This window comes from Rattus norvegicus, chromosome 15, assembly GCF_036323735.1.
Source record: "Rattus norvegicus strain BN/NHsdMcwi chromosome 15, GRCr8, whole genome shotgun sequence".
Classification (NCBI taxonomy): domain Eukaryota; kingdom Metazoa; phylum Chordata; class Mammalia; order Rodentia; family Muridae; genus Rattus; species Rattus norvegicus.
This window is the reverse complement of record NC_086033.1, coordinates 76,878,890-76,888,923: the sequence shown is the minus strand read 5'-3', so window position 1 is coordinate 76,888,923 and position 10,034 is coordinate 76,878,890. Positions and strand designations below refer to the sequence as shown.

At 38.2% G+C, this 10,034-nt stretch overlaps 1 pseudogene; it reads left to right on the top strand.

Moving 5' to 3' along the window:
* Nucleotides 1-1,540: 1,540 nt before the first annotated feature.
* Nucleotides 1,541-7,296, top strand: Vdac1-ps13 (voltage-dependent anion channel 1, pseudogene 13; annotated as a pseudogene).
* The last annotated feature ends 2,738 nt before the right edge of the window (nt 7,297-10,034 follow it).

Sequence of the window (10,034 nt, the reverse complement as noted above, 5' to 3'; positions counted from 1 at the left end):
GTGTGAAGGTCCTAGTTTACCATCATATATGCTCTCTGGTTGGTGGTGCAGTCGCTAGGAGCCCCAGTAGTCCTGGATTAGTTGATTCTGTAGGTTTTCTTCTGGTGTCCTTGACTCATCTGGCTCCTACACTCTTTCCTCACCATATTCTACAATATTCCCCAAGCTATGCCTAATAGTTGGCTGTGGGTCTTTGCATCTATTTTCATCAGTTACTTGGTAAAACCTCTCTGGTTATGACCATGCTAGGCTCCTGTTTACAAGTATAGCGGTGTCAAGAGTACCCACGTTTCTTCTTGTGGGATGGGTCTCAAAGTGGACCAGTCATTGGTAGGCCATTCCCTCAGTTTCTGTTCCATCTTGATCCCTTAACATTTTTGAAAAAGCACACATTATAGGGCAAAGGTTTTATGGTTTCGTTGGGTTCCCATTCCTTCCATTGGAAATCTTACCTGGTTGCAAGAGATGGCCATTTCAGGCTCCATATATGCTATTTCTAGGAGTCCTAACTAGGCTCACCCTCGTAGATTCTTGAGTTTCCATTGGCCTAGGTTTCTAGTTCATTGCAGAGATGCTTCCCACCCAACTCCCCTTGTCTCTACCTGTACTCTCTCCCCCTGTCTTTCTCCCATCTGACCCCTCCTTTTTCCTATCTGCCCCTCCATAGTTCAGTCTCTCCCCGCCATCCACCTTCAATATCTATTCTATTTCTCCTTCTCAGTGAGATTCAATCTTATATCCTTGAGCCCTCCTTATCACTTAGGTTCTTTGGGTCTGTGGATTGTAGCACGGTTATTCTTTACTTTATGGCTAATATACACTAAGCCTTATAGAAGAGAAATTAGGAGCAACTTTTAGTATATCAGCACAGGAGTCAACTTCTGGAATAGAACACCAATAACTTAGACTATTAAAAAATAGAAAAATAATTAATAAATGGAACCACATGAACCTGGATATCTTTTGTAAAGCAAATGACACCATTAACAGAACAAAACCTAAAGAATGGGAAAGTTCTTCACCAACCCACCCCTGACAGAAGCCTGATACCCAAAATTTATAAATAACTTAAGAGACTAGATATGAACAAACCAAACAACACCAAAATATGAAGAACAGATCTAAACAGAGAATTCTTAACAATAGAATCTATAATGGCCAAGAAGCACTTTAAAAATATTCAGTACTTTAACTATCATGGAAATGCAATAAAAATGACTCAGAACCTATCTTATACCTGTTAGAATGGCTAAGATAAACTATTCAAGTAACAGCTCATGTTGGTGAGGATATGGATCATTGGAAACACGTCTTCATTGCTGGTGGGAATGCAAACTTGTACAGGCACTTTGAAAATCAATTTGTCCACTTTTCAGAATTGGGAAGAGCTATATCTCCAGACCCATTTATACCATTCCTAGGAATCAACCAAATGATGCTTCATCATATCATAAGAACACTTTCTCAATTATGTTCATGGTACATTTACAAAATAGAATATTATTCAGCTATTAAAAATGACATCATGAAATTTGCAGACATGGATGAAACCTGCAAAAACATTATCCAGAGCAAGGCAATTCAGACCCAGAAAAAGAAAAACGATAGACATTCCCTTGTAAGAGAATATTAGTTTTTAATCTAACAAATAATTGGGCTACAGTCCACAGACCCACAAAGGCTAAGGAGCAAGGAGGAGGGTTCTAAGGGGATGTATGGATATCCATGGAATGTGGAAAGAGAACAGAATATGAAGGTATACTGTGGGACTGTTGGAAAACTGAAGGACAAAGGGGAAAACATGGGAAGAAAGGACTTGAAATGAGTGGCATTTGAGGTATGACATGAACAACTAGTTCTTCCTGGAAGCTATAAGGAAGACTAGTGAGGACTCCTAGTAATAAATGTTAAAAAGCCTCAACTGGCCATTTTCTGTAGCCAGGATTGTCTGCCAGTGGTGGTACTGGGACACCAACCCAACCACAAAACCTAGGTAACCTTCTTTGCCTGAAGGATGTACTGTGGCAGTGGCAGAGCTTGTGGGAGTGGCTAACCAATGACTTAGAACCTGAGGTCCACAATACAAGAGGATAAGAGGGAATCCATGACTGACACTACCTAGATGGCCTGATGGCAGGATTCAGAAGCTTGGTGGCTCAGAAACCTAGACTAGAGCCAAATACAACTGACAGGGGAAAAAAAGCAATGGCTTTTTTCAGCAGCTTATGGGGCCAAATGCAAAAACTCACAACCAAATATTAGGTTGAACTCAGGGAACTCTACCGAATGAGGGAGAAGGACTGTAGGAGCTAAAGTAGTTCAGAACACCAGAAAAACATGTCCCACAAAATTAGCTAAGAAAGACTCAGGATCTCACAGGAACTGAACCCACAATCCTGGAACCTACATGGGTCTGAGCTGGGTCACCTGCATATATGTTGTGGTTGTTAGCTTGGTGATCTTGGTGACCTCCTTACAGTAGGAGTGAGTTATCACTGATTCATTCTTGTGCCTCCTCTTGGGTCCCTTTTTCTTCAACCGAGTTGTCTTATCAAGCCCTGATAGGGGGTTTTGCCTAGTTTTGGTGTCTTGTTATGTCAGGAATGTCAGTTGTTATTCCTGTGAGGCCTGATCTTTTCTGAAGAGAAACTGACAAGGGGTGGATGAACAGGAGAGGGGAGATTGTGTGCAATAACTGAGAGGAATAACTGGAGAATAACTGTAGCGAGGGAAGCCTGCAGCCAGGATATCAAATAAGAGAAAGGAATAAATAAAAAGAGAAAATATACAAAAAAATTAGAAGAAATCTGAAAGATCACTCTATGCTCATTTAGGGAAAAACTCACTAAGAAGCTATGATGAAATTAAACCTAAAGACATCATACACCGTTTCATTCAATGCTATTAAACACAAACGATTGGATTAATTACACATATTTCCAGCAACAAAAGTACTGTGAGTGATTTCAATACTCCACTATTATGAATAAACAGTGGAATGAATGCAAAATATGGAACTGACTCCAAACCTGATCATATATTAAGCTGTAGAGAATATTTTAACAGATGTAAGATAATGAAAATGACAGTCTGTATTCTAACTTACCACAACTAAGTGGTAAACATGCTGGATATTAACACCAACAGAGTCTAAAGAACATGAAATACCACCTAATGGTAATTGAGTCAAGGAAACAACAGAAGAAGAAAATTTAAAAATTACTAAAAGTAAGTAAAAATGAAATAAAAAATACCAAACTCTGTGGCATATAATGAAGGCAATAATGAGAGAGACATTTACAGCTCTAAGTGTCTATATCAATTATAGGTAGATAGCATCATTAGCTCTTAATGATGCTTGTGAAGGACTTAGATAAATAAGGACAAACAACATCTCCCAAACACTCAGGTTATTGCTACAAAGAGATCATCAAAATCAGAGCTAGAATTAATAAATCCAAATGAAGGCAGCATGTTTTAAAACTTCATAATCAAGACCTTTGACATACCATGGGCATGTTGGACTTTTGCATGTACATACAGGTTTAGGAACTGCACTACAGCATAGAAATTTCCATGTGTAGCCTGTGGCAACTTCAGGAGAGCCTGGAGTCCAACCCTTTCCAGGAATGGGCTTTCCAAGGAGTTTCCTGACTATTCTTTCATGGATGGCCATTCTTTTTCACTAAAGAAAGCCCATAGTCAATGAAAACATCTAAGAGAGACTCATAGTGTTGCCAAAGAGAAGGACATTACTTAACGGTAAGGAGTCATTCATAGGCAGCAGGAGTTACAGGGAGAAGCAAGGAAACAGAAAAAAAGAATGCTGTTTAACACTAAAAAACTACTCTGAGAATACTAATTCAAATAAACAAAAAGCAACTCCTGTCCATTTCCAGATTTTCTTTTATTTACTTTCTGGCCTCCTAGTTGCTTTATGCCAGGGAGAGTAAACCCTTTTTGTCCCTTAATCTGTCTTCACGGCAGAAGAGCTCAGCCACCAGGAAGGACTTAAAATCAGTGCCTCAGAGGCTTGGCTTGGAAGCTTCATTGTTGGCTCTATTCTAGTCCAGACACATGTGGTGTCTAATTTATTATCCTCGCCCACTGTTGCTGGGAAGCAAACCCAGAACTTCTTAAAAGCTAAGAAAGCACTCTACCTCCTTGGGGTACAGCTTTACTCTGGGATTTTCATCAGCTCCCCTGCTCTGTCCAAAACAGTGAAGGCAGTAGGCCTTTTTATCTGACCCAGATACTAATATTCACTAATAGCATACATGCTTAGCCATGTACAGTTGCTATTGTATAAATATTATGATGAAAAAATTAAATATATACTCCACAGAACTGGAAAATCCGAAAGAAATGAAATCATTTCTAGACAGATACTTACCAAAATCAAGCCAAGATTATTTGAAATTTGAAATGATGCACAACCATGAATGAAATAGAAGAAATAAGTAAAATCTCCTGACTAAAAAAAAAACAATGTCAAAAGGATTTAGTGCAAGATTCTATCATCAAAGAACAAATAAGACAAATGTTCTATAAACTATTCCCTTAAATGGAAATGGAAGGAATGTTTTAAAATTATTTTAAGATTCGTATTATTCTGGTACTGAAACTTGACAGAGTCCCAACAAAGAGGGATAAGTGAGGGAGTGGGGGGAGAAAGGAAGAGAGATAAAGAAAGAGAATGTCAATATATCAATAGAGGTTAATATATCAGAATAAGCAAACATCCTTGATAAACATAAACAGAGAGAGTCTCAATAAAGTGTTTATAAGTTGAGTTCAAGAATATGTCAAGAAGATCCTCCATCATAATAAAGTCAACTTACAAAAACAGAAGGGATTATTCAATATTTGTAAAAACATATTCAATAAGTCATGCAAATAGACTTAGAGCAGGAACATGAGTATCACCTGATATGAAGCACTGATATTTGGCAAAATCCAACAATCATTCGAGATAAACATTCTAGTGAATCTAGGGATAGACGTTACTTATTATGTGTCTTAACTTAATAAAAACAGTATCCATCCATGTCACATCCAATATCATGCTAAATGGAGAACTCAAGCCATTTTACTTCACTATGGAGAGGTACACTCTTTGTTCTCCAGTTCAATAGATTACATGAACTCTCATCTCAAGTAATAAGAGATGATGAAAGGGAGATACATATATGAATGATAAGAGCATTCTTATTTGATGGACTCGTGGTTCTGAATTCAAACTCCTTAAGGAATCTAACAGAAAATGTCATGAGCATGGTCAGCTATTTAGCAGCAAACTTAACAATAAAGAAAAATTAGTCAATTCCCTAATACTAGAGATAATCATAAAAAAAGATCATAAAACAACCTCATCCTTAAGACCCTCAATACATATCTTGGAATAAATATGAATCAAAATTTGAAGACTTGTACAATAAAAGCTTCAGGACTCTGAAGCTAAGTTACATGGCAAACCAGGAGACAAAACACCATCCCATGGGATTAATATGATTAGTATTATGAATGTGTCCATCTTGGCAAAAGCAACTTACAGATTTAATGCAATTTCTCTCAAAATTAAAAGACAATTCTCCATAGAATTTGAAAAAAATATCTTAAAATTCACACAAAACATAAAAGACCCAGGATATATAAAATTGTCCTGATCAATGAAACCACTACTGCAACTGTAGGGCTATAGTATCAAAACCAGTGAGGTGCTGTGATAAAACAATACAAAACAAAACAAAAAACAAACAAACAGAATCCTATTCATTTCAGAAGAATTGAACTTATACAAGAGAAGAGATATAAGACCATACTCCTACAACCAACAGACTTTTGCCAAGCAATCCAAAGGCATAGATGAGAAAGACCGCATCTGCAATAAATGATGCCAGTCAAACATAAAATCTACGAGTAGCTTCTAGTGTTGCTCAGACACACAGTTCTACAACAAACTCCCTCACTATGCACTTTTTCTGCAGTGCTCCCCAAGCTTCAGTTACATTTTGTTACATTGTGAAGTATTGATTGGAGGGATGGTGAAACGGTGTATTTATATAATAATCTCAAGAATAAAATGAAAAAAGCATAATCCTAAAAAGTAAAAAACCTACATGTAGAAAATTAAGCTAGACCTTCATCTCTCAACCTACAAAAACTCAACTCCAAATTTTCAAAGGTGTTCTATGAAAGACCAGATTCCATGGGACTAAATAAAGTGGATACAGTGAATAAAGTGGAACGTGTGCTTCAACTAAGAGTCACAAGAAAGTGTTTTCTAAGTGGAGCAATGATAGAACAGGCATTAAGACCAAAAATTGACAAAAGTGACTATATGAAACCAAACGTTTCTATTATAATAATGGACGCCATGATTTGCTAACAGCAGTGGTCCACAGAACGGGAAAGCACATTTTTCAGCTATAAATCCCACAGAAGATTGGTACATAGAATGTACAAAACATAGCTCCTCACTGCAAGCCATAGCTGGGACTGTTCTGCCGTCACCTCCAAGAACACGGCTGTACCTCCCATGGACGCTGATCATGGCAAGTCCACCAGGGACGTCTTCACCAAGGGCTATGGCTTTGGCTTAATAAAACTTAACTGGAAAACGAAGTCCGAGAATGGATTGGAATTTACCAGCTCGGGCTCTGCCAATACGGAGACCACCAAAGTCTTGAATGACAGGCAGTCTAGAAACCAAGTACTGATGGACTCAGATCACCGTAGAAGACCACCTTTCTCATGGATGGAAGCTGACCTTTGATTCATCTTTCTCGCCTAACATGGGGGCTTGGGGGGGTGCTAAAATCAAGAAAGGGTACAAGAGGGAGCATATCAACCTGAGCTGGACTTCAATCCGGGGCGCTCTGCTGCTTGGCTACAAGAGCTGGCTGGCTGACTACCAGATGAATTTTGAAACCTTGAAGGCCTTAGTGAGTCCCAGAGCAACTTCGCAGTTGTCTACAAGATGGACAAATTCCAGCTTTATACTAATGTGAATGACCATACAGAATTTCAAGACTCCGTTTACCATAAGGTGAACAAGAAGTTGGAGACTGCTTTCAATCTCTCCAGGACTGCAGGAAACAGTGACACTGGCTTTAGAATAGCAGCCAAGCATCAGGTTGACCCCATGCCTGCTTTTCAGCCAAAAAGAGCAACTCTAGCCTGATTGGCTTAGAGTACACTCAGACCCTAAAACCAAATATCAAACTGACGCTGTCAGCCCTGCTGGATGGCAAGAACAGCCATAAGCTTGGTTTAGAACTGGGATTTCAAGCATAAATGAATATTGTACAATCGTTAATTTTAATCTATTTTGTAGCATTTAGTTTTCCTTTTAATGTATGTCGGGGATGCGAGAGTTGATAAATATCAAGTTAGACCTCCAGGCTAAGGATGACAGGGCTTTAAGGTGTTTGCCATTTTGGAGGTACAGCAGAAACCCCATTCCAGAAAGGGTCTTTTTTAGTTGTAGGTATGGGTTGGGGAGGAGTCCCTCTAAAGATGACAAGCTGCAAAACGAAGCTGGGAACCTGCAGACCCTTTGTAAATATGAATCCAGTCCCCACATGAAATTGTGGCTTCCAGAGCATCAAACCCTGGTGTCCCAATCCTATCTGCTCAGAAGCACTTACACGCCTATGTGAAAGGGACGATTTTAGACAGACGTAGCACCCTGTTCCCATCATCCTCTGTTTCCATCCTAGCTCCCTGTTTTACACCAAAAAGTAGTCTTTCAGTATGGTTAGCTATTTGCTTTGTACTATTTTATGGTGGAGAGGGTGGAGCCAGTCATTCAGTACTGAATTTTTCCTTGTGGTGTGTTTTTTTCCTCCTCCTCCCCTTCCCCCTCCTCCTCCTCCTCTTTTTTTTTTTTATTGCCATTGCAGCAGAGTATGAAATATCTTCCGTGTTCTCCAACTCTGAGCTTGTCTAGTGATTGTGGTCACACCCTGACAGTACTATGGATATCAGCTGACTCCTCTTGTAGCCTCACCACTAATTTTAGCAGTTTAATGGGTATATTATAGAGTCTTCCTTTTTCTGTGGAATTAGCTCTTTCCTTCAAATGCTGTAATTAACATTACTTAAAACTTGATTAAAATACTGAGGAGGAAAAAAGACTATATAAAAGATAACTAATGTCAACTAATCAAACACTCAGCCAGAAATTGGAGCATGGAGGTACCTAGGAATATAAAAATTAATATAAGTAGCAGAGAAAAATAGGTTTTGTTGTTTTGTTTGGCTTTATTTTTTAATTGAAAATATTTTTTTCTCTCATACCACAAGTTTCCCTTCCCTCTACTCTCCCAGCTCCCAATGTCCCATCTACTCTCCAAATAAAGTCTGGCTGTGAGTCTCTCTACCAGATCCCATTTGCTCGTGGAGGAAGCTTTTCTGGTTATTCCTGCACTGATTTATGAGTATAAATTATCATTATGGATGACTTTATTTGTTTGTTTGTGAAATATCGCCTAAGATGTTATGAAAAATGACATTTTTATGTCTATAGGTAAACTTAGGGAGCTATATTATCCAATATAATCATCTGAAGTAACTCATATCCAGAAAGAAAAAAAAACTTAATATTTTATCTTATATGTGATTGCTAGCATTTAAGCTTTATAGATGCATGTTTCATATAGGATAACCATATGTGTCAGGTAGGCCACGAGACATTAAGGGCGAAAAATATTTTCCAAGGAGAGAGAAAAAGAATGTTGTGCTATTGAGGGAAAATATAATAAAAATCATTAAGTTAAACTGAGTGGGGCTGTGCTTTCGTCAGTGTTTACTGCTGTGAGGAGAAGCCATGATCACCGCAACTCATGCAAGTAAGCATGTAATCATCATGGTGGAAATCATGGAGAGTGCTGGAGAGGAAGTTGTGAGTTCTACAACCTGATCAGCAGGCAGGAAAATGAGAGGGAGATTGGGCCTGGCTTGTTCTACATTTGAAATGCCACAGCCTTCAACAAGGCCACACCTACTCCAACAAGAAAATACCTCCAAGTAATGCCATTCCCTAGTGACCAAGCATTCACATCTGTGAGCTATGGGAATCCGTTCCTACTGAACCCAACAAGGGTGGAGATAAATAATAGAGAAGGAAATACAATGACAGATAATTAACACTAAAGGTTTCTTGAAAAGTCACGTGGAATACTGTAGACATTTTCTACAATAAACCCACACGTAAACCCACACATTTAATACAATTAAATATGACGAGGGAGATATTACCCCGACTAGGTAACTTACGCTACCAAATAAAATCCGTTCATACTTAAAGTATGTTTTACAAGGTAGAAATTGAGGCATACATTTAGATTAAGTTTCGCAATTGATTCTTCAACCGAATATTCTTGTTTGTATTTTGGCATTTGTGATTTTTTTTTTTTGGTAAGCTGAAGTTGCAACAGTCTTTGGGGTCAGGGTTCACAGGTCACTGTGGCACTTAAGCTATCATGGCAAGAGCTTGGGACAACTGGTCAAATTGACTCCATACCCGGAAACAAAGGGAGATGAATGGCAGTTCTCAATTTGAAATGGGGGTACATATTCCTATTTCAGTCCAGCACATCCAGAAAATACACAAAAGACATATACATATATTTTTCTCCAAGGTATCCGGTTCTACCATCTTTCAAGTTGATACTGCAAACCACCAAAGGATATTTCTGAAATATCAGTTAAGCATTCACTTAAATTTCTATGTCTATCCTATATTCAATATTACAATTACGTGTCAATTTAAATTTGTTTAAAGTTTCTGAATCAGGTTTTTCTTGCGTACTGGAAATGTTGATTCACTTTGAAGTGTATAAATGTTAAAGACGTTTGTAAATTTCCACAAATACACAACTTACGGAAATCCTCTAGTCCCTTTGTTCATTATCAGTACAATTCCACAGATATATTTGGACAAGAGTATGTCTTTCATAATACTGACTCCATGAGTCAATGAAAATTGTATCTCCCTTTTTGTACTGAATAAATATGTGTCCACTTGCTTA